Source organism: Schistocerca americana, chromosome 5 (assembly GCF_021461395.2).
Source record: "Schistocerca americana isolate TAMUIC-IGC-003095 chromosome 5, iqSchAmer2.1, whole genome shotgun sequence".
Classification (NCBI taxonomy): domain Eukaryota; kingdom Metazoa; phylum Arthropoda; class Insecta; order Orthoptera; family Acrididae; genus Schistocerca; species Schistocerca americana.
In genome coordinates, this window is record NC_060123.1 from 466,908,668 (window position 1) to 466,928,669 (window position 20,002).

The following is a 20,002-nucleotide window of genomic DNA, read 5'->3' on the forward strand; positions in this document are numbered from 1 at the left end:
TTACTTTTCAATTTGCCATTGAAACTTTGTTGTGCCCCGTCTACACCTGCAACTGCTTGAGGCTCATCTGCTTCTAACTGATGCAACGGGTCAAATCTATTTTCCACAATCACCACGAAGCTGTCAGACAAATTTCTAGGCCTGTACCTCCTGTTGCCTGTTGCCACTTCCCACCTCTCCTTACCCTTCTCCCTCATTAATCTGTCAATATCTCCCCTGGCCTTGTCTAACTCAGCCTGAAGGGCGGCAATTTTCCCCTCCTGTTCTAGTATCTTCCTATCTCTACTACAAATCCTACAAAACCACTGATGAGTCTCATCTACTTCGCCTATTCCCATGCCACTACAGTCACCCACATGGAAAAAACCACACCATCGATCACACCAAAGCCCCGACCTAACAATTCTACGGCAAGTCAAGCACTTTTGACTCATGATAAATGTAATAGTTTATTAAGAATAAGTCAGTTAAATTACAGTTAAACAGGAAAGTAGGGTTCCACATATTTGGCCTATACGCAACTGTGTGTAAACGAAAACAACAGTGCAAAGTTTCTGAAACAACAACTTAAACTTTACGCTACTTTCCGGAAATGCTAGTTAAATAATGAAGAGGTACGCTAAATTAAATTGCTGGAGAGAGCAAGGAACAACTAAACGAAATTCTATAGATTTTCTGCGGCAAGACGTAAACAGAAAATACGACTGTACGATCTTTTCGCGTATTCTACTATAATACACCTATTGACAACGTAATCAGTACTAAACTATATGTTTTATAATCCAAAATGACTTATCTTTACGAGAACACCAAAGGTCGCGCTAGTCGCGTGGCTGCAGGGCTGCCAACCTCAATTACTACTGCAGCTGACACGTTATCGTCCAGACTGGACAGCGGATGACCTGTGATCCAGGCGAAAGGCAGCTAAAACATGCTCCGCGTCTCGGACACAGGATGGTGAGGGCTGTATTATACTACGGGAGATGTCACCTGGACTTCCGTGGGACTTGTAGTGTGGAATCCATAATGACAAATGTGTAATACTTGAGCATTATTGCAGGGCACCTGCATCACTTCATGCTAGTCTTCTCTGACGGGGATGGGATCTTCCAGCAGGGCAACTATCCGTCACAACGTCAGAATCGTTCTTTAGTGACGTCTGTCCAGCAAAATCTCCTTGTCTGAACCCGATGGAACACATGTGGGATCACATCGAGCTCCAGGTCCGCGCCCACTACACACCACCTCTAATACACGCAAATTAACTGATCTGTGTGCAGACATCTGATGCCACTTACCCATGGACCGCTACCAATGTGTAGAGGATAAATGTCTGATGCACAGAATGTCTTCCAGTTATATTGAGCAACACTTCTCTGTGCGAAAGAGGCGAACTCTATAGTCGTTCGGTCAATGTAAAAATTTAATATGAATAAGAGACCGGTAGCGCTTATGTTAATGGTGAGAAGCAAATAATTAGTTGACACGTTTAAATGCGACATAGTTTCCTACGGACAAAGAGGACACTTCGCTAGTGGCGAGTGGGAACTATGTTGTGGGTTGTGCAGCCAAGACTTACAAGCATGGCAAACGGTGCAAAAAATGGTCTTATGTGCCATACGATACTTAATTACCGCGTTACAGTCATTCTATAAGTTCTTGTTTTCCATAGTTTACTGTTTGTTATCAATGACTAGCAGATGTCTCTTTCATCAGGCTTTGCTCCCATGACGTATGAACCAGAGTGATGATCTGCGTTCCCGCCGAATTTTGCAATTCCGTCTAAATGACAGAATAACGCTCACTCCATCTGGCTTCAGGCATCCGCTTTCTTTTCTATTGCCAAATGTTTACTAGTTCATGAAATTCCTAATTCTTCCCATCCATACTAAATGTACCCCACGATTATCGCAAACGTGCTGCTCACAGTGCAGTAGTTTCCCCACTAATATCCTTTGTCACTTCTCTTCCCAGACTAACCGAAAACAATCCACTCGTCCTTACTTCTATGTAACGTCTACATCCTCTCATAACCAAACCACAACTACACTACTGGCCATTAAAATTGCTACACCAAGAAGAAATGCAGGTGTTAAACGGGTGTTCATTGGACAAATACATTACACTAGAACTGACATGTGATTACATTTTCACCCAATTTGGGTGCATAGATCCTGGGAAATCAGTACCCAGAGCAACCACCTCTGGCCGTAGTAACGGCCTTGATATTCCTGGGCATTGAGTCAAACAGAGCTTGGATGGCGTGTACAGATACAGCTGCCCATGCAGTTCCAACACGATACAACAGTTCATCAAGAGTAGTGACTGGCGTATTGTGACGAGCCAGTTGCTGGGCCACCATTGACCAGACGTTTTCAGTTGGTGAGAGATCTGGAGAATGTGCTCGCCAGGGCAGCAGTCGAACATTTTCTGTATCCAGGAAGGCCGGTACAGGACCTGAAACATGCGGTCGTGGATTATCCTGCTGAAATTTAGGGTTTCGCACGGATCGAATTAAGGGTAGAGCCACGGGTCTGAAATGTAACGTCCACTGTTCAAAGTGCCGTCAGTGCGAACAAGAGGTGACCCAGACTTGTAAGCAATGGCACTTCATACCATCACGCCGGGCGATACGCCAGAATGGTGATGACGAATACACGCTTCCAATGTGCGTTCACAGCGATGTCGTCAAACACGGATGCGACCATCATGATGCTGTAAACAGAACCTGGGTTCATCCGAAAAAATGACGTTTTGCCATTCGTACACCCAGGTTCGCCGTTGAGTACACAAAAGCAGGCGCTCCTGTCTGTGATGCAGCGGCAAGGGTAACCGCAGCCATACGGCGTTCCGTATTACCCTCCTGAACCCACCGATTCCATATTCTGCTAACTGTCATTGGATCTCGACAACGCGAGTAGAAATGTTGCGATACGATAAACCGCAATCGCGATAGGCTACAATCCGACCTTTATCAAAGTCGGAAACTTGATGGTACGCATTTCTCTTCCTTACACGAGGCATCACAACAACGTTTCACCAGGCAACACCGGTCAACTGCTGTATGTGTATGAGAAATCGGTTGGAAACTTTCCACATGTCAGCACGTTGTAGGTGTCGCCAACCTTGTGTGAATGCAGTGAAACGCTATGCATATCACAGAATATTCTTCCTGTCAGTTAAATTTTGCGTCTGTAGCACATCAGCTTCGTGGTGTAGCAATTTTAATGGCCAGTAGTGTATGTCCTCCTAATGACATTTCCTGTGACTCTTATTCAAGATTTAGTCTAATCGCATTTATCCTTTCTACGTTGTTCTGCTCCCTAAACCTCTACTCTTTAACCTAACAACTTTATTGAGTATCCTGTTCCAAAATATTCCAAACTTACTTAGTCGCACAGAATATGTTACAGACCATGTATCATCTCCTTTACCAATAACATTTTTTTTCTCAGTAATATAGCGTAAATCAGATATCACCCTCGCAACATTAAAAATACAGCCACACGTCATTCATTACGTCCCAAACATATTTTACTGATTCTTGTCATAAAAACTATCTACAAGATAATGAACTCGCCGAAGGGCATTCGTGTTTGACTTGTACATTAACAAAATCTCAAATTTTACTTCTTCATTTTGCAAATAATCTAAATCTGAAGTTTTGGAAATTATTTCGTTTTATCTCTTAACATTAAAAAACAATTTTTTTAATTAATTTTAAGTCATCGGTGTGAAGATCTCGGATTTTTACCTACGATATACGTCCCCCCCCCCCTCCCCCCGACACACACACACACACACACACACACACATACACACACACACACACACACACACACACACACACACATACATCGGCAGTATTGATCAAGATTGGTGAAATGGCAAGGAAAAAAACCAGGCTAGGAGTGTAAGAATATCTGGTCCTGTGGATAACTTTATAAAAGCTAAAATTATAGATAAACCTATTTGCCTGACTGGACGTGGAAAGCGATACTAGTATCTCAGTGACAAAGTTTTACCAGCTCACTTAAGTTTTGGCATGCCAAATTCTCTTTCCCCATTCTCCAAGAACCTCCGTACATTGCGTCGTTATCAACAAGGTAGAAATAATACCACGAAGAATTTGTGGACCGCAGCGGAAGGATTTACTGTCGAATGCAACTTTCGCTGCATGTGGAATGCCCGCTGTAATGAAGTGTCGGTTGATTAAAACTGCCCGTGCCCGACTGTGACCTTAGCTTGCTGCAAGTTGTATTGAGAGTCGCGTAATAATTGCTGCAACCTGTCTTTAAAAAAACTTTTCGGGAAGTATACATATGGAAGACAGAGCATGTCAGTCCTAAGAATAAAATTAATACATTACCGGAATTATTTACACATGTGACTTTTTCTTTGGAACAGGGACGATTAATGCTGAAAACTGAGTACCCAAGTAGGAAACCAAATGGAAAAATTTTGGATTATCTAAACATCAAGATCTGTTTCGATAGTCGTACGTATGTCAACTGCATGGAAGCCGAAGACTTCCAGTATAAGTCAGTCACCCTCGTTCCACCAACTACTTTTCCCAAAGAGAGCGAAGAAGCCTACAGAGGATGGGGTGCACTCTTGTTGGAAACTGCCCATAAAACACAGAAGAATCAGCAATGATCCGCGGCATGAGGCAACAGAAACCACGACATTAAAGACACATAATGTGAATCCGTAGGTCATGCGGCATGAATAGTCACGCATTCGGATCCCCAGAATGATACTACCAATGGAGATAAATAACCAAAGAAAGGACAAAATTCTACGAGTCTACATCTACATACATCTTCATATATACTCCGCTAGCCACCAAGCGATGTGTGGCGGAGGGCACAATTCGCCCCAGTGTCATATTTCTCCCCCTCTGTTCCACTCGCGGATCGCGCGAGGGAAAAACGACTATCTGAACGCCTCAGTACGAGCTCTAATTTTCCTCATCTTTGAATCGTGATCATTGCCCGATTTGAAATTTGTTGGTAATAATATATGATCTACATCGTCGGTGAAGATCGGATTGCGGAATTTAGTGAGCAGCCCCATCTATTTAGTTCGCCGTCTGTCTGCAAGTGTATCCCACTTCAAGCTTTCTATGAAATTTGTAACGTTCTCGCGATGGCTAAATGTACCAGTCTAGAATCTGGCCGTTCTTCTTTGGACCTTCTCAATCTCTTGAATCAGGCCCAACTGGTAAGGGTCCCAAACAGACGAACATTACTCTAAGACTGGACGCACTAACGTATTGTATGCTATTTCCTTTGTCGAAGGACTGCATCGCTTCGGGATTCTACCAATAAACCGCAATCTAGAGTTCCCCTTCCCCGTTACTTGTGTAATCTGATTATTCCATCTGAGATCATTTCGAATAATGATTTTGCCTTGTTATACGCAGTAGGTTACACATACTATTATTGAGAGATGACTGCCAGTCATTACACCACGCATTCATTTTCTGCAAATCCTCATTGATATGTTCACAACTTTCATGTGATACTACATTCCTGTAGACTACAGCATCATCGGCAAACAGTTTAAGTCCGCTATCAATACCATCAACCAGATCGTTTATGTAAATTGTAAAATGCAGAGGACCTATTACGCTGCCCTGGGGCACACCTGAAGTTACGCTTGTTTCTGTTGAAGTCACTCCGTTCCGGACGACATACTGCTTCCCTGTCTGTTAGAAAACTTTATATCCAACCGCATATGTCATCGGATAGACCGTAATCGCTCACTTTTTGTAGCATGCGACAGTGCAGAACTGAGTCTAACGCCTTTCGAAAGTCGAGAAATATGGCATCAACCTGGGAGCCAGTATATAGAGCCTGTTGTATTTCATGCACAAAGTGGGTATCTCGCATGATCGCTGTTTCCTAAAACCGTGCTGGTTTCTGCACATGAGCTTCTCAGAGTCTAGAAGGGTCATTCTGTCTGAACACAAAATATGTTTCATGATTCTACAACAAATTGATGGCAGTGAAATTGGCCGCTAACTATGTGTATCCGACTTTCTACCCTTTTTATAGATTGCTATGACCTAGACCTTCTTCCAGTACCGTGGAACTTTCCGCCGTTCCAATGATCTCTGATAGATGACGGATAAGAATGGTGCTGTATTTGTAGCATAGTCAACATAAAATCTTACGAGGATACCGTCTGGGCCAGATGCCTTCCTGGCGTCAAAGGATCTTAACTGTTTTACAATCCCAGATACACTAAACACTATGTCAGCCATCTTTTTGTTCGTTCGATAATTGAAAGGGGGAATGGTGCTGCAGTCCTCCATCGTAAACGAGTTTTTGAAAGCTAGGTTTCGGCCTTCTGTTTATCATCATCAGTTACATTACCCGTACTGTCAGCAAGAGAAGGTACTGAATTATTTGTAGCGTTCATATATTTTACGTACGATCAAAGTTTTTTAGGGGTTATTTTTAGAATCTGCAGATAAATGTGTGTAACTTCAGAACCCTGAAGATAGATGGGAAGTTTGGAATTTGAGCAGTATATGTCATTTTTGTTATTCGCGGCACTTAGTTCTTCCTTTTCATCCAGATGGGCACAACAGTGTTGCTCTGGCACTAGTATTGTGTGGCCAGAGGGAGCCGTCGGCTGCGTTGGTGCCGCGGTTTATGTCGCTCAGAGGTGAGATGGGGCGATGCAAGACAGAGGAATGGACTCACCTGCTCCGCTGTCAGAATTCATCATCTCCCATTGGCCAGCGCTGGGGCCGCGATGGAGCTTCCGGGAACCACGCGGTCCATCAGCAGTTGTCGACATGGGTCGTAACCCCGAGGTGATGCGGCATCGGAGATTGTGGAAGGGTGCCTAGCCTGGAGACGGGGACATTGGAAAGGGAGATGCAGCGACAACGACTAAAGCCGCCGAGGGAAGTTGTAATACAAGCGACTGACTAATCTGGGGCAGTCAGTGCCAAGCCAGTATGTGGTGCTGGGCCAACTCATTTTGGATGGGCGTCGCAGGCCTAACGCGTCGCAGTTGGATCCGCAAGGACTCGTTAACGCAGAGAGGAGTGAGTCGGTTGCTGGCCAGCAGCCACGCTGGAGCTGGCTGGGAGATTTATTCCATTGGACTGGGCTATTTGAAAAACATACAGCCTATGTAGAACGTATACGAGCAGTTGTAGGGCCACACATAAGGTGTCTTTCCCTGTGGTGAAGAGGACGGCAACCAAAACAACGCATCCAGATGAGTGCGTTTGGTTACCGCAGTAGAGTCGGAGACCTAGGTCAGTGCTTCGGTGGACTGTAGGGTTCCATTGTCAGTTAAAAAGTGGTGAAATTCATAGTCGTTTGTGCCGAGTGCACTGCACATTGAAGTGATGCACATATGTGCTTTGAGTGCGACAGTTAATTAAAGTCATAGTTTCGAGCAGCGAAGTCTCGCATCGGCTTGACTGAGAGCATCAGCATATGGTCATACTGATGCTGCGGCTCCACCCATTTCAGCACTGTGTCAAGGCAGTTGTCTGCTGTAACGTCTCTTCATAGTTACAATAACTATATGGCAGTACGGTGATGGGCAACGCTCTCACCCACCTCAAAGAAAGCCTTCTTGATAGACAAGAGAGTTATCGTACATTCAGTTCATGTTTTAATACTTTCTCTGAAATGATTGCTAAGGTTAAATTCACTCAGTTCGTTGCTAATACACTCCTGGAAATTGAAATAAGAACACCGTGAATTCATTGTCCCAGGAAGGGGAAACTTTATTGACACATTCCTGGGGTCAGATACATCACATGATCACACTGACAGAACCACAGGCACATAGACACAGGCAACAGAGCATGCACAATGTCGGCACTAGTACAGTGTATATCCACCTTTCGCAGCAATGCAGGCTGCTATTCTCCCATGGAGACGATCGTAGAGATGCTGGATGTAGTCCTGTGGAACGGCTTGCCATGCCATTTCCACCTGGCGCCTCAGTTGGACCAGCGTTCGTGCTGGACGTGCAGACCGCGTGAGACGACGCTTCATCCAGTCCCAAACATGCTCAATGGGGGACAGATCCGGAGATCTTGCTGGCCAGGGTAGTTGACTTACACCTTCTAGAGCACGTTGGGTGGCACGGGATACATGCGGACGTGCATTGTCCTGTTAGAACAGCAAGTTCCCTTGCCGGTCTAGGAATGGTAGAACGATGGGTTCGATGACGGTTTGGATGTACCGTGCACTATTCAGTGTCCCCTCGACGATCACCAGTGGTGTACGGCCAGTGTAGGAGATCGCTCCTCACACCATGATGCCGGGTGTTGGCCCTGTGTGCCTCGGTCGTATGCAGTCCTGATTGTGGCGCTCACCTGCACGGCGCCAAACACGCATACGACCATCATTGGCACCAAGGCAGAAGCAACTCTCATCGCTGAAGACGACACGTCTCCATTCGTCCCTCCATTCACGCCTGTCGCGACACCACTGGAGGCGGGCTGCACGATGTTGGGGCGTGAGCGGATGACGGCCTAACGGTGTGCGGGACCGTAGCCCAGCTTCATGGAGACGGTTGCGAATGGTCCTCGCCGATACCCCAGGAGCAACAGTGTCCCTAATTTGCTGGGAAGTGGTGGTGCGGTCCCCTACGGCACTGCGTAGGATCCTACGGTCTTGGCGTGCATCCGTGCGTCGCTGCGGTCCGGTCCCAGGTCGACGGGCACGTGCACCTTCCGCCGACCACTGGCGACAACATCGATGTACTGTGGAGACCTCACGCCCCACGTGTTGAGCAATTCGGCGGTACGTCCACCCGGCCTCCCGCATGCCCACTATACGCCCTCGCTCAAAGTCCGTCAACTGCACATACGGTTCACGTCCACGCTGTCGCGGCATGCTACCAGTGTTAAAGACTGCGATGGAGCTCCGTATGCCACGGCAAACTGGCTGACACTGACGGCGGCGGTGCACAAATGCTGCGCAGCTAGCGCCATTCGACGGCCAACACCGCGGTTCCTGGTGTGTCCGCTGTGCCGTGTGTGTGATCATTGCTTGTACAGCCCTCTCGCAGTGTCCGGAGCAAGTATGGTGGGTCTGACACACCGGTGTCAATGTGTTCTTTTTTCCATTTCCAGGAGTGTATAACCAAGAGTATATTTCCAGTCACTGATGCTTTTCTTACCAATCCAAACAGCACGATAGCTTTTGAGCGCATCTACGTTGTTATAAGATCTGATAGTCAGAACTGACTCAGCTGATGTCCAATGCTTGGCATTCCACAGCCAGTAGTTAAGCAGAGAATCTTGTATGCCAGTCGGAATTGTGTGTTGCGAGGCGAGATTTATTCCGTTATATAACAGATTCATGCTACCTAACAGTGTTACGATCTTATATTAGCCCTAGGAGACGAAGATGAATCCCCATTAGCAATTATTATCTATAGTCTTGCAGATGTAAAAGTCCTAATATGGAGGAGAGAGGTAACTATCATATGACCGTCAACTTCGGAAATACACTCTGTATAACAAGATCCCTCTATTGCTCTTGATGTGAGGGAAACCCTCACTCATTCCGAACCAAAGTAAATTCCCAGTACTTGACTTATTCGGCACAGGAGAATAATTAATTATCTGTCCGCCACCTTGTCGTGCCAGGGGGCCCGGTTTCGATTCCTGGCTGGGTTGGAGATTTACTCCGCTCACGGACTGGGTGTTTGTGTCGTCTTTATCATCATCATTTCATCCTCATCGACGGGGAAGTCACCGAAGTGGCCTCACCTCAAAAGGCTTGCACTAGGCGATCGGGTCTACCCGCCGGGAGGTCCTCTCCACACGACTTTTTTAAATTAATTACCTGAAAGAAATTAAATCAGGAAGCATTATCCGTTGGGCATTACTCAATTAATTGAGTGGTGAAAATTAACTAATATTAATCATTTAATTAACTGGACCGTAATTCGAAAGGAACGCTGTTGCCACAAGCCATAGAGAGGAGTGAGAGTTAGCTTCAAGCAATAACCATCAGAAGTTTTTACAAATGAGACAACCAAGCGCCCATAGTAGGTATGAATGAATCTCAGACTCGATAATAGCAGATGATGAAATCAGAAAAGCAGGTAGGGGTGAGTCTGCAAAGTCACCGAGATTCCTGATGTTCTCTGGCAATTACCAGACGGGGGGCATGTTCCTTAATAGGGTATGTGATCATCACGGATGACAAAGCACGCCCTGCAACGTGCTCCCATGTTGTCCACAAAGTTGGTGAGGACTTCTTGTTGTAGATCGTTCTATTACAGAGCAGGTGAATTAGCTCTTGAAACGAGAGGATATTCGACGAATGGACTGGCCTGCTCGTACCCCAACTTAAACCTCATCAACCACGTGTGGGATGCGCGGGAGTGACGTATTACTGAACTTTCACATGCACCAACAACCATACTGCAGAATGAATTTTTCCTCCGCAATAGAGTGTCGGCTGATATTAAACTTCCTGCCATATTAAAACTTAGTGTCGGACCGAAACTGGAACCCAGAATATTTGCCTTTTACGGATAAGAGCTCTACCACCAGAGCTATCCGAATCATCCAGTAGTTGTCAATCGCACTGGTGGAAGAACAGAAGTCCCAACCACAAAACTCCTCACCAACCTTTTGGCCAGCATAGGACCATGTTGCAGAGCCTGCACTGCACTCCGTGGCGATCACACTCCCTATTAACGAACATGTTGCACCAATTGTAATATCAGTGACCATCATGAATCGCGGTGACTTCATTGTCTGAAAAAAGTGTCATAATTCTGTTCGTCTCACTGCGTATTTCTTTCACTTACTTGCTGATCTTTACTGGTTTTCCTACGTGTAGTCCGAGTTTCAGAAACTATGATAATTGGCTGTGATACATTACACGAAGATAGTTTCGTCTTTAAGTTTTACACACAGTTGTATAAGCTCATTAGAATATAAACATCTTATTTGTGATTTAGATGGAGACTGCCACTGCCCTTTTCCTGATTAACTTTGTCAGCTGTTTACTTGCACACTTTTTTAAGCAACATGTATGATTTCATGGTCTTATTCGGTTTATTCGCCTGCGTAAGGCCTGAAAGTTTAAGATTAGACAATAAAGAAAGATAAGGTAGCAGAACTCAGTCAAATGAACTGCGGTATAGGACAAAGAGGTTGTCAGGACATAATAAACAACTGAAACCCACTGAAGCAGGAAGTACATCCTCTGCAAAGTTGAATATGAGGCATACCATGCTAGGAGATACGGTACTGCAGTTAATATCTGAACCCTTATGTGTTAACTTCTCTAATTTGACAGAATGGAGCCGGTGGCATTACACAGTATTAGAAGACTTGCGAAGTGCTGCCACATACGACACTAAGTGGAGGTCTCCTCACTCTATGTTGCTCCATAAATTTACGCCGGTTTATTTTCGTCATGTTTTTAATACTCCAGTATGCAGTAGCACAAGCACACACATAAACTGATCAAAGGTGTCTTCTGACGTCCTCACTGTTAGTAACTAATCATGCATTGTGGTCACCTGTAAAGTATTCCCTTTATAATTAGCGTAAGTGAAGATTTTCCAATGCAGTAATATCTTCTAAATAACTATTGTAATATGAGTTTGTGCTTCAAACCCTGTTTTTACTATGAATGAGTAACATTCAAATAATGAGCAGACCCTAAGTACGAGGAGAAGTTTACATTTTGTTTCAGTTCTGTTTCCCGTTGAGATCAGTAACATAATTAGTCTCTAAATGGAAGTAAATGGTTGAAAATGTCAGAATTTTTTATTAAAATCGCCTGAATAACCTATTATAGAATTAAAAATCGTCACACTATAACTTGCAAGATATGCAGGATTACAATACAATATATATCCTGCGTAATGTGTCTTGTAGGTGACAATATTCGACACTGTTGAGATTTCTCTGTTGTACTTTGTTTTGGAAATTAAGTTTGGTTTACTGTGATTTTAATGGGATGTTGCGGTGTTCATTCTGGATGAAAAGGCCGAGGCTTCAAAATTCAAAGAATTTCTCTTACTATAAAGCATGGTAAAATCGGAAACATTTTATGTTTTATCCCTTTGATTATGTTCGGTTTCACTTTACCTTTTGTGGCCGAAATGAACCAATATGATAAATCGAACATTCAGATTACTAAACAGACAATATTTAGTCACGTCTGTGTGTCACTGGATAAACTCTGTTTTGCCATTAATAACATTATTAAAGCATTACTTGTTCGTAATGCATTCAATAATTTAATGATCTAAAGTAACAATCGAATGTAAGACATACAAGCATTGCAGTCTAATATTATACTTTATTGCGTACAATCTGGGCACAAGTGGGCGACATGATCTTTGCAAATATGTCTGCACCCATTCCACAAGTTGATATTGTTTTTTCTTTTAATTCTTTTTTTTTGTTTTCTGGTCGCACTTAACGCTTGCATTATTTGTAATTTATTTTCTTTTTATGAGGAATTTCTATACTTATCTGAAGAATACACTTCATTTTATCAACGTTTTTGATTTCCAGTTGGAGTCATCTGTTGTTTACAGGATGAAAAAGTAATAAGCACAAAAGTCAAGAATGTTGTGGAAAAAAATTGGCAATCAATTTGAACGTCGTTTGCTAGTATAGTCGCTTCTCAGTTGATCGAGACAGTCAAGAGTCTCTTTAGTTTTTGATCTGTGTCGGCTCGTCTGGATACGTTCTTTGGCTGTCTCCAAGTAACGGCTTCGCGTGTGGCGCTGGAGAAGCCGTGTGTGGCAACTTCCGAGCAATTTAGGGGTGTGCCGGGCTCGTGTGGAAGACTGTCAGTCTGGCGGTCAAGAAAGAAGGCTCCAGCTGCCAATAAGAGCTCCAAATCTATTCCGAACGGAGAGAGGGACATCTTCAGAAAGCACGTGGCCGAGTACACAATGCCGGCATCTGTGGCTATCGAGCGTGCAGGCGGGAGGAGAAGTGGGCGGCTATACATAGGGCAAAGGAATCGTCAGGTCACAGGGAGCGGACAGAGGAAGTTCGGTGTAACGGTTACCACTTGTGGCAGTTCCTGTTCAAGAAAAAAGAACTGAAATTGTTGAACACTTTCAGAACAGCACTTTTTGCTTTGAGCTTGTGCTCCGGAGACTCATTTGACATACAGTGCAGAATGTTTAGTGCCATTTTCCAGAATTTCACTCCCCATTTGACTCCCGTTCGTTTCCAAGTTTATGTTGGTTACTTGTTCCAAGTGAGTTAAGTTGATTATTCAATATTTGGTGTTAAATTGCTTCTGTTCGTTAATTTGCTCGTTTTGTCAAGGGTCGGAATTAAACTCTGTTTGCCCTACGTTTAAACTTATCACTTACTCGTTGAGTGCCGGGTACTACGCGAGGAAAATATTTGAGTTGTACAACTAATTTGATCTAGCCCGATGAGTGAATACGTTTTTAAGATTTTTATCGTGTGACTATTCTAATGTGCTCTAGTTGATGCTGCACCTTTGCTTAAATCTACTTAAGCTCCAGTCATCAGCACTGCTTCTTCCAAGTTTTATCTACCTGTTAAACAAGAATGTTTCACCAGCGAACCGGCATATGTCAGAATCCAGTGTCTCCCACGTCCTCAGGTGCCCTGATGAACTTACTCATGGGGCACCGGCACCGCCCTTTTACCTCCTCCCCTCTCCCGCTGAGTGGCCACTCCACCGGCCGTCGGCGCCCAGCATCTCTACCCCCACTCCTTTCTAAGACCCAGTATTCCGTCCTAGGTTCGTCCCCAGGTACACGTGCTGCCGTCACTTCTACTGTTCCTCCACCTGTCCCCGAAATCAGTTCGTTTTCTGGTTTCTCTTTTTGACCATTCTAATAGCGTGGTCGCAGGCCTTACTTAGGACGTACCCGCTATCACGATTTATCAGCGGTTCCCTTACACTAATCTCAATAGATTCCTTAATGACGCAGTCCCAGAAGTTGGACGCCTGTGTCAGGATCTTGGGGTGGTTCAAACCGACTCCATGAAATCCCGTCAGGCAACATCCTGCGACAGCCGACTTTTTAGGCTGTTGCAGCCTGCTGTGGTGCTGGTGTTCTAGGCAACGATCTTTGACACTAGGCACAGTCTGACCTAAGTGCTTCTTACCACATTGGCAGGGAATCTGATAGACCCTAGATTTCCGTAGTCCAACGTCGTCTTTCACACTGTCAAGCAGTGCCCGTGTTTTGACTGGTAAGCGGAAGACATTCTTCACGTGGTGTTTCGGAGAATCTGTTCTATCTTCCCGGTTAACGCAGATAAAAAGGAATAAATACAATGGCTGCGTCCTCCTGAGAATTCTCCTCTGGTTCTGCCAGTTTTTCAGAGGATAAAGGACGTAGGACTCTCCGAATTTGCCAGTCATTGTAGCAAATTCTTCCGGAAAATCGTCCTCAGATGTTAAAGCTCTTGGTTGATACTTTCGCTGTAAGAGGGGGTGCGAGACCTACACACCAAGGTTCCTCTGAACCAGATTGTCGCAGCTTTCTGCATGTAAATATTGGTCGATGTGGCTCTTCTTCCGGTACACGCTATGGCCCAAACTACTGACCGCTCTTTTTCTAACCAAGACGTCCAGAACGGGGAGCTCTCAGTCCACTTCGACTTCCATGTTAAAATAGATACTCTGGTGTACGAAAGTGAGGTGTATGAAGAGTCATTCAGCTTGTCTCTTCCATGTGACGATATGACGAAGGTGTCCTCTACATAAACAAGAAACACATAGGTTTCCATTGGTCTGATTTCTGGACCTTCTCCTGGATATATTCTATATACATATTGGCGCAAACTGGTGAAAGTGGACTCCCCATGGCTATTACTTACGTCTGCTCGTAGTAGCCACCATCGAAAAGAGAGTATGTCGACGATGGATTACGATCACACCCGGTTCTCATGCAGACCTCCAGTTTCAGGGACTAAGTCATTAAGGAATCTATTGAGACTGAAGTAAGGGAATCGCTGATAAATCGTGATAACGGATACATCCTAAGTAAGGCAACGAAATGACTCCGGGAACAGGTGGGTGGTGTAACAGCAGAAGAGCCGGCTGCACACACTCTTGGGCGCGAACCTAGGTGGGGGTTGTGGGGGTAGGGACACCGGGCATAGACCTCTGACGGAGCGGCGTAGAAGATAAAAGCGTGGCGCTGGGCCCCTATGAACTTCATGATGACAAAAAAAAAAGTTCAAATGTGTGTGAAATCTTATGGGACTTAACTGCTAACGTCATCAGTCCCTAAGCTTACACACTACTTAACCTAAATTATCCTAAGGACAAACACACACACCCATACCCGAGGGAGGACTCAAACCTCCGCCGGGATCAGCCACACAGTCCATGACTGCGGTGCCTTAGATCGCTCAGCTAATCCTGCGCGGCTTCATGATGGCAACATGGTCGTTTGGCGAAATATTGTGTCCATTGGACACTGATAACCGAGAGTTCACCGGAGAACTATTTCGACATGATCTATACTGGGAGCAACTGAAGAATCATGCATGTATTATTTCTTGTTACTAGGTTTAACAGGACTTGTTGTTGTCGGTTTATTATTCAAGAGATAACAGCTATTTGTGGTGTTAGATACAAAAACTATAGTCTTAAATTACGCTTCTTCGTATTTGTGGGTCAAAATTATTTACTGGTGTTATGAAAGAATATTTAAATATATTTCTGGACGCAGGAAATGCAATGTGTACTTTGAGGAACTTTGAAGAGCTGCACACTTTTGTGAACTACGTTTCATAATTGTATTCTACTTATATGTTTTAGAACTACCAGTGACGGTGCTGTTTGGCTAGCGTTCTGTAACACAGTACTTCCAGTACTGTTAACTGGTGCCGGGTTTCAATCCCGCCCACATCCGGATGACTGTAAAAGGAAACAAACTGGACATCTCCTGGTATTTATACTTTTATAGTAAACAGTTTTGCATATTGTTACTTACGGGTGCAGCGCTGGCTTATTTTGTTGAAACTGTTAATGTGTGCCGGACAGAGTGGCCGAGCGGTTCTAGGCGCTACAGTCTGGAACCGTGCGGCGTTACGGTCGCAGGTACGAATCCTGCCTCGGGCATGGATGTGTGTGCTGTACTTAGTTTAGTTAGGTTTAATTAGTTCTAAGTTCTATGGGACTGATGAACTTGGAAGTTAAGTCCCATAGTAGTCAGAGCCATTTAAACCATTAGTTAATGTGTGACTGATGTTTATTTGGCAGCCTGCCATATCACACCCCAAGCACCCACCTCATCGGCCATTTCACCGGGGCGATGTAAGTAAGCTGTTTAGGTTTTTTGTGTTCTAGGAAAAGTGAAAAAAAGCCCCCGCAGCAAGTGCCGAAAGCGGACGCCAGGAGGTAACAGAGAAGAGGGACGCGCGACCCATACAGGCGATCAAAGGAATAATCGAAGATGGAGGTATAGGAATGAGTGGCCACGCGTGGCAGACAAACTGCATGTATACCTGCTGAGGAGAAAGTAAAGGCGGATGGACAGTGGTAGTTCAGCAGTTTCAGCATACAGACTCTCTACCGGGCTAGCGTAAAAGACGCCCGTGGCCAAACGGATAGTGTTGAGACGTCGTAAGAGGGATGGACGTGCACACGCATGAACAAAGCACCCATAGTCAAATTTCTAAGGGGCAAGGGACCGGTACAATCGGAGGAAAGTGGTTCGATCGGCACCGCAGGACCCATACGCACCTTGAAACTCTGTCTTTTAACCATTCCTGAAGGAGACAAGTCAGGCGGCCACGGAAACACCACGGGGGATACCAATACTCCAGCAGGAGTCGTAGGCCTTATGCAATTCGAAAAACACAGCCATAGTCTGGGTTTCCGCGGAAAACCATTCATGACACGGGTGGACAAAGTTACGCGATGGTCAACTGCAGAACGCCGCGCTCGAAATCCACACTGTGCATTCGTCACTAAATTGCGAGACTCTAGTCACCATACCAGCTGAGTATGAATCATACTTTCCATCACCTTGAATACGCAGCTGGTAAGAGACATGGGGTGGTAGCTAGAAGAAAAGTTTTTGTCTTACCGGACTTAGGTATGGCTATGACGGTGACTTCACGCCAGCGTCCGGGAAATGTGCCCTCTGCCCAGATGCGCTTGTACGTGTTAAGCAGAAAGTGCTTGCCCGCAAGAGAAAGGTGCTGCAACATCTGAATGTAGAGGGCGTCTGGCCATGGGGCGGAGCATCGGGATGAACTGAGAGCATGTAAAGCTCATAGTAAAGGCGGCATTGTAACACTCATGGTTCGGAGAAGAGAAGGGGATCACCCGAGCCTCCTCCACTCGTTTCCGATAGAGGAAGGCAAGGTGATAGTGGGAAGAGCTCGGAACTTTCGCAAAATGGCAGCCCAAGGTGTTGTCTGTAGCAATAAGGTCTACGATGACATCGTCTGCTACTGTCAGGCCGGGAATTGGGGAAAGGATCTTGGTCTCAGAGAGCCGTTGGCGGTTGACCCACACGACAGAGGAAGGGGTAGAACTGTGAAAAGAACTAGTGAAGGAAATCCGGCTAGCTCTTCTGCTATCCCGAAGAACGCGACGACACTTTGCATGCATCTGTTTATAATGAATGCAGTTTGTAATCGTAGGATGACAGTTAAAAACTCACAGAGCGTTTATATGTGTGCGAACTGAGTCGTGGCATGCCTCAGTCGACCAAGGGACCGGTACATGACGTGGAGCATTAAGGTCAACTTTTGTGAGATATTCCACCTTGTCATCCATCTGGGGAAATCTTGTTCTTCGAAGGTCAGCAGGGAGAGGTAAAGCTGCCAGTCAGCCTTAGGAATCTGCTATTTGGGTGTTCATGTGGATGCGCTAGGAGCCAGCAAACGGATAGCACACAGGAACTGGTCGCTCGAGTAGGTGTCAGAAAGAATGGACCACTCAAGACGATAGGAAAGCTCGGGCATGCAGAAGGATAGGTCCCCATGGGAATAGGTGCGCAAGGATTCTGAAAGGAAAGTGGGTGCTCCAGTGTTAAGGCAGAAAATGTTAAGTTTGTTAAGAAGGTCACCGAAGACGGCACCTCTTTGACAGGTCCTTGGAGAACCCCAAAGGGGATGATGCACATTGAAGTCATCGAGTAGAAAAAAGGGGAATCTTTTCCTGGTGACATCGACTGATAGAAGGACATAAATAGTACAGAGGGAAAATATCAGGTGGGGAAGGAAAAGGCGAACTGCAACAACTTGAAGGTGGGTAGTTAGGGAGATGGGTTGACTATGAATGTCATCCCATATGAGCAGCATGACGCCCTGATGAGATGGAATATCGACCTCAGGAGGACTGTCAAAACGAACCGATAAGAAATTTGATAGCTCAAAGTGATCTTGAGGGTGCAATTTCGTTTCCTAAAGGCAGAGTACCAGTGGACACGGCAATGCTAAAAGCACCTGTGATACTGAAGGCTGCGGACGTTCCACTGGATGAGATTCATGTTGAGGAAGAGATGTAGGGGTATCATCTTAGCGGCTGCCGAGTGTAGTCTGTGAAGAGTCGCTACTACAGGGCGCAGATGCAGGAGGATCCTGTTCCATGGAGTGCACAGAATCATCGGCATTCATGTGCGGTCGGTCTGTGGAGTCTAACGCTGAAAAATGGTGGGTGGTGCGGGCCAGCGACACGGAGGCCGGCCTGGCTAAGGGATCACGTGGCGACACCGTCGAACAGGATCTTCGAGTCGATGAAGCAGAAGACCTTTTGCCTTTGGTGGACTTCTTCGAGCCTTTCCGGTTAGAAGGAGAGTCGGGAGTACTCCGTCTGCCCTTTCCGGCCTACCAGATGTGTAGCTGGTGGCCTCACCCCTTGAGGCGAGAGTTTGATGGCTCGTTGCACAGCTGGAAGGAGGGATGGCAGTGCTATCTTGACACTGAGCGATTTCACAGCCTCAAAGCGGAATTGACTGGCTGTCGAAAAGACATTGTAGTATGCTTGAAACGATGACACTGGTAGCTGTGCATCAGGTTCGGAATGTATGGCCGGACTGTGATAATTTCATAGCCTGCTTTGATCTTGGACAGACGCTCCACTTTATCCAAGGTGAAAAAAGAGTACGAGTGGGCACTAAGGAGAAATCTAATAGTCATTACACGATAGATGGCAGTGACACCCTGATCAGAAGCGTGAGATTGGATTTCAGCCTCGTTTAGGCCATCGAGCAGCCTAGTGTAAATGACACCACAGGAAGAATTAAAGTTATATGGGCCTCGACACGAACAGGGTAGCCATGGAGAAGCGAGGCAGCCAGCAGTAGTTGTGCTTGAGAATCAGAAGTGGCCTCCAAAAGCAAAGTGCCATTCTGTAGACAAGAGCATGATTTCACAGGGCCGGCAATTGCATCAAAACCTTTCTGAATAATAAACGGATTTACCGTGGCAAAGGACTGACCGTTTTCAGTATGTGAGACCACAAGAAACTGTGGTGCAACAGGGAGGGTCTTTGAATGATTAGCCTCATTACGTTTACGTTTCGTAGACGTTGATTGTGAAGATGATTCACTCATTGCGAAAAAATCCACCATGACTGCCAGTGTATCCGATGGCACCTTCCTTCCAATGGGGAGCCCCCTTCACAAGGGGGCACACCCCTCTTAGGGGATTATTCACACCTCAGGTCACACCTCCCGAACGCCTGACAGAGGGACCAATCGGCAATTTGGGAAGGTTGTAGCTCAGGCAATCACCCCTACCTGGGCCTGGTCTGTAGCAAGGGGTATGTGTGAAACCTACCTGTTGACCCAGGCTGGGAATTACGCGTTACCCAGTCAAGTGTTATGCATCAGATGTATGGGCCGGAGTGCACAAGGAGGAAGAAGAAAAGAGGAACTCGAACGACGAAGTGGAGGAACGAGAGGAGAAGGTAAACAAAGGAAGAAAAATGGAGTGAAAAACAAAAGTGAGACTGTTCTTACATCAGCGACAGACAATGCAGAACATTCCCAATAACACCCCAGACATGTT